Consider the following 6,231-nt stretch of genomic DNA (forward strand, 5'->3'; position numbering starts at 1 on the left):
TATTAGAGATAGGTTGATCATATTTAAGATTGAAGCATTAATTAATGGCAGGACTTCTTTGAGCAGTTTTGTAGGAATGGGGTCTAAAAGACACGTTGATGGTTTGGAGGAAGTAATTATTGAAGTTCGACTACTCCGCCTAGGCTGCACTGTCGAGCGCAGATCCACTGAGCGCAGCGCAAGCTAGCAAGACAGAAGTTATATATATATATAATAATGTTTAGTTTGTCACAACCAGATCAAAAAGTAAGAACTTGTTGTGATTGGTGTAAAATGTGTGAGGCTGAGTTCCTCCTGTCACTGATGCAGCTCACATGTATCAGCTTCACCCTCCTCGTGCTTCATGTTGCCTGGATTTAATCCTCACTTACTTTCTGTGGCTCTTTGTAAGATCTCTGATCACTTTCATTAAAGTTATCACTGACTGTTGGATCTCTTCATATTTTACAGTGATGAGATTTTCTGCTTCTTAAAAAGCTATAACTTAGAAACTATTGATAGAATTGTATCATGTCTGTATAAGGGTCTAATGGATTTGAAACCACATTCGACCTCATATATTAGAACAAAATGGGAGAAGGAAGGAGGGATAAAAATATTAGAGGAAGAATGGACGGCAATATGGAGGTATCAGTGGATGTGTACCAGCTCACAAAAGTGGAGGGAATTCGGCTGGAAGTGCCTAATTAGATATTTTATAACACCCTCTCAGAAGTCTCACTATGATGATAACTCCCCTGCTTGTTGGAGGAACTGTGGAAATCAAAGTGCAAATCACTACCACATTTTTTGGAACTGCTCTATCTTGAGGGATTATTGGAGAGAAATACATAATGTCTTACAAGATATCTTTAAATGCGAAATACCCCTCGAGAGTAAGACTATGTTCTTTGGATATATACCTCAGGAATGGCCTAAATATGATAAACATTTAGTAAATATTCTACTGGTGGCCTGTAAAAAGAGTATCACCAGAAAATGGTTATCCCGGAGAGCCCAAACATAAGTACATGGATGGAAATCACAATGGAAATCTACAACATGGAAAAGATAACAGCTTCTGTTAACCACAAGCTGGAGAAATTTACATCATACTGGGAAAACTGGGTCAAATATATCACGCCTCACAGGCCAGATTTTATTTTTACAAACCAATAACTGTGATGTATGAGAATATATATTTATAGGATCACCCCCTACCAACACATTCGTTTTTTGTTTTTGTTTTTTGTTTTGTTTTGTTTTGTTTGTAGGTTTGTTGGTTTTGTTTGTTTTCTTATCTCGGATTATGTGATTGTATATAGTTGTAAGTATTCTCTCTTTATGACTCGGATGTAAATTAAAATATTATTTCGGTATCTAAGGCAGATAATATAAGCAAGAAGTATGCTTACATGATGTACATACTGCGAATGCCTGCTTTTGAAACCTTAATAAAAAAATATATAAATTTAAAAAAAAAAAAAAAAAAAAAAAAGAGATTTTCTGCTTCTGAGGAAGTGAAGAAGAACCTGACGGGCACTGTGGGAGGAAACATCACTCTACCTGACTCTGTGCAGGAGGAAGGATTTCTGTTATATGGAGGAACGATTATTGCTGGGGTGAATAAGGGGGGATATTTGACATATCAGAGGACATTTATAAGAACAGACTTCAGTGGGACAGAAACTCTGGACTCTTTACACTCACAGAGCTGCAGAGGAACGACTCAGGGATTTATACTGTCGACTCTAAAACAGGAAAAGGAAACAGGAAATCATCATATAAGCTCACAGTGTACGGTAAGTCTCATATTTATTCTGGTATATTTTTGTACAACATCCCAGCTTCATATGTGACCTCAGTCTGTATGTTCCTCATTAGTTTGGTCATATCATCACTTCAGAATAAAAACAGCTTTTTGTTCTTATAATCCCACAAATGTCTGGTGTGAAAGGAATAATCAGCTTTGACTTCAGTGTTTTCACCAACATTACTGATCTGTACAAAGTTATGGCAGAGTTTACACTGGACCTAATGTTTGTTTTATTTATGTTTTGTTGTTGTTGTTGTTCTTACTTTCTTCATTGAAAAAGTCAGTAACGTGAGGAACAATATCTCTCCTTCTGTGTTCTCTTGTCTGCTCCAACTCAAGCTAGGCCTGTATTTTACCTGTGTCCTTACCAGAGCTGGTCAAGTGAGTTGATTCGATGAGCATCCTCTCTTGTTATTTTACCTGGATCTTTGTTTAAAAATGTCCTTCAGTCTATTGGTCCCTGTGTGCTCACAATTATCAATACCTCACTGGTTTCTGGTCAGGTCCCTGTTTATTGTAAGAATGCTGTTATTCACCCACTGTTAAAAAAACCCAAGCTTGATGCTTCTCTTCTCAGTAGCTACAGACCGATTTCAAAATGACTGTTCATTGCTAAGATTTTAGAAAAGGTTGTGGCTAAGCAGCTTATAGCTGTTCTAGATGAAAACAGCGTTCTGGATAAATTCCAACCTGGCTTTCGTAGAGCTCACTCTACTGAAACTGCACTTATTAGAGTCTCCAACGACATTTTGATGAGATGTGATGCAGGAGAACGCTCCGTTCTGTTGATGTTGGACCTGACCTCCGCCTTCTGCTAGATAGGCTGAGACACTGGGTGGGTATATCAGGGGCTGCTTTGGACTGGTTTGAATCCTATTTGCATGAACGATCCTTTTCTGTGGCTACCTCTAAGTACAGGTCCTCTTCTACTTTTCTTGCCTATGGTGTGCCACAAGGTTCAGTTTTGGGGCCTTTATTGTTCTTGCTGTATTTACTTCCTCTTCAACACTTATTGAGCACTTTTATGGACATTTCGCAGATGATATTCAGTTATATATCTCCTTTAAGCCCCAAGATGTTTCCAAGCTACAGATTTTGCACCTGAATCAGATGATCAGTTCATTAACAGGCTTCTGCAGAACTTCAAGACATGTTGAGGAGGTAATTTAGCCGTTTAGATCAGCTGTGTTGGATCAAGGACACATCTAAACCTGCAGGACTCCGGCCCTCGAGGCCTGGAGTTCGACACCTGTTTTTTAGAGCATCTCTCGGATTTTAGCTCCAGATTTTTTATTTCATGCAGGTTTTCCCAGCATAAATCTTATTACCATTACCTCTCTGACTACACGCAGTTATACCCCTCAGTGATTTAAACACAGCTCACAGACTGTCACACAGTATGAAGGTTAACTCCAGCTGGATGCATAAAATCGTTCTGCAGTTAAAATTGTTACAGATCTGCTGATTATTGGAGCTAAAGCAAAGGAACAAATGTTATTCTGAATTGTTGCACAGATTTGAAACTTGATCACAGGCATCATTCTCACATAAGCAGCATAGTTAAAACCTGTTTTTACCATCAGTGATTGTGCATGAAATGCTGCATGCTTCTGATCCTGGATGATTGTAACTCACTGCTCACAGGAATCACAAAACAGCAGCAGACTCTGCTTCAGCTCCGGAGTTTGAGTTTAAAATGGGAATCCGTCTACGAGCTGCACTGAGATCATCACATCAGGTTTCCAGTTAGTTTAGTGGTTGGTTTTTAAGGCCCTGTGTGTCTGGGAGCTCAGTATCTCTCTGCTGCTCTCACCTCCATCGTGTTTAAAGGAGAAGTGGGAGGGAGGTGGACTGAAGTCCCCTCAGCTCATCTCTAATCACACCTGAGAGGTTAAAGGTCAACCTCCAGCCTTTTATGTTTGAAATGATGAAGAGTACTATACCAGAGTTTATCTACGTGTGCTTTTGCTAAAATTAAATCCTCTTTATTATTAATCAAAGAAGAGTTTTTTGTTGTACCGTTGCTAAGCTGCTTTAATAAAATATCCTGTGACTAATGTCTAAGTTGGGGATTTTCCCTTGTTAACGCTTCGTGAAACAAAAAAGGTAAAAACCTGAGTATTAATCTACATGAGTATAAACGGCTCTTACAGGTTTTTTCCGGCCTGTTGTGAACACAAGTAGCTTTGATCACAGTTTATGTTGTAAAAGAGAAGGAATATTGAAAAAAAGATCAACATTGTGATATTATTTCTTCCAAACTGACCAGAAACATGCTTGTCAGACTGTCACAGCAAAGGATCAGACTCACTGTGCATGACGGCTCGGGCCAATGATGTGTGTTAGATTGTCAGCTGTTTAGTGCTTCTGTACAGTTAGAGTCACGTCTCTATTTCAGAATAATTAATATGCAGAAAACACTAAAAGTTGGTTATCTTCCAATATTCTAACATAATTAGAAAAATTAGACTTTGTAAGTACATATTGTTACAGTCCTAATGCCAGCAGGATTCTTCATAACGCCTGCTTTGAAATACTGAACTTTAAATTTACCTGATGAAAGATAATTTAGTGGCACTCTGTCAGGATCATTCTGACTATAAGATCACTGTATTAATCTGAATCCTTCTGAAATGTGCTGTGAATGAATGCTGATGCAACTCACTGTGGGAAAGCTGTTAATAAAATGAATCTGTGACACATGCAACACATTCACAGAGGAAGAGGACACAAAGGGAGGACACGCAGAGGCTGTGTTGAAGTCACAAATCCAAATCTTTAGTCAGAAACAGGCGGCGGTTACAAACAGGAAGACAAGCAGTCCATCAAACAGTCTACAGGGTCAAACATACAGAGAATTCAAACAGCAGTGAAAAATAACTGGACACTGAAAAACATAAAGCAATGTGAGACGCAATAAAAGGAAGCAGCGCAGTATATTCACTGAATTATCATCAATTACAAAAGAGAAAAACGACGATTTCTAAGGATTATTTTCTTAATTGCAGTTAGACTGTGGCTGGTAAAGATGGAAACATACAGAATGTAAACTGTGTGAGTTTGTGAACTTTGTTAGTAACAAATGAGAAAAAAGAGACAAAACCTCAGTATTCATGAATAATTAGAAAGCATCTAAACATTCTGGTCGTGGATTTTTACAGTCTTAGTTCCGCTCGCTGTCATCATTATAATCATGATGATCAATGGCGAGGTCCTGAGGTGGGCGGGGCTGTCTCTGGTGATGTCACCATGAAGGAACAGCATCTGGCACGTGTTGGTGAAACATCCCAGTACACTGGTGTAGTTTCCTCTCCAGCTGTTTGACATGTGACACTTCAACATTAAGGGGAAGAAGAAGAAACAGTGTTAGGTCAGGTGACCACATGGTTTCTAAAGCAACTGACAGGAAGTAACCAGGCCGTTAGAAATGGATGGCATGTGTTTAGAGTTACTGTAGTTGGGTAACTCTACTTACCAAAAGCAGAAGCACACAGATGAACAAAGCTGCTGGATGTTGCAGGAACATGCTCATGTGTGGTGGTCATTCAGTGCTGCGGGTTAGACAGTCCAAGACTGATATGCTGCCCATCTGAGAGTTTGAAAACACACATGCAAAGATTTATTTTGTGTTCCAGCCAAAGTTGGATGTTCATTTTTGTCCTTTAAAAATGTTTGTGTATTTGAAAGCACTAACATTTAAGGATGACTCTGATCGTCTCCTTTAAAGGGGAGACAAGTGTATCCACTGATCCACGTCACTTTACCTGGATGATGACTCCTCCCTCCCTCACTCAGAAACACTCCTAATATAACCAAGAAAATAAATAATATTGAAGATTTACTTACATCATTACAAAAACATCTCCCTTTGATTCCATTCCTGCTGAACATCAGGCAACAAATATCCCAGTAAATCACAGTAAAATGTAAAGCACATGTTTTCTCTGCTTTGTCTAACCTCTGCAGAGCCTCTGTCAAGAAAAACACATCTGTAAGCATAAAACAAATATACATTCATAACACGTCACTGGACAAACCTCGGTCAGTTGATTTCCTCTGTGCAGTGCAGACGAGCATCAGTCAGCGAGTCACGGTGGTGAGATGGACTGGTGTCCTTTGTGACTCTGCTGGTTCTTCTGAGGAAACGCCACCGTCTCTCCACACCGTCACCATCTGTGAGCACAAACTGCTGCTCTGCTCTGCCAGCATGTAGGAAATCACATATCACACACAGGGGTGAAGAAACATCAGAGCTCAACTTTGGATACTTTAGATCTAAACAGATCAAAGCAGCTCTTAGTTTCAGCAATCAGACAAACAATGATACCAAACTGATTCTGTATGAATACAATATAGTATTTTCAATGCAGGTGCCAAATTAATTTATTAAAACTAATACAGATATATATATGATAAATTAGTTTGCTAAATTATAA

The 6,231-nt window shown here is 39.0% G+C and overlaps 1 long non-coding RNA gene across 1 annotated transcript; it reads right to left on the reverse strand.

Moving 5' to 3' along the window:
* Positions 1-4,557: 4,557 nt before the first annotated feature.
* Positions 4,558-5,824, reverse strand: LOC146384787 (uncharacterized). The gene is made up of 3 exons (XR_014800426.1): positions 5,490-5,824; positions 5,271-5,384; positions 4,558-5,128 (listed from the first exon to the last, which is right to left on the reverse strand). It is a non-coding gene; the product is annotated as an uncharacterized LOC146384787 (long non-coding RNA).
* Positions 5,825-6,231: the final 407 nt, after the last annotated feature.

The sequence above is a fragment of the Perissodus microlepis genome, chromosome 6 (genome assembly GCF_051167445.1).
Source record: "Perissodus microlepis isolate ML-2025 ecotype Zambia chromosome 6, ASM5116744v1, whole genome shotgun sequence".
Classification (NCBI taxonomy): domain Eukaryota; kingdom Metazoa; phylum Chordata; class Actinopteri; order Cichliformes; family Cichlidae; genus Perissodus; species Perissodus microlepis.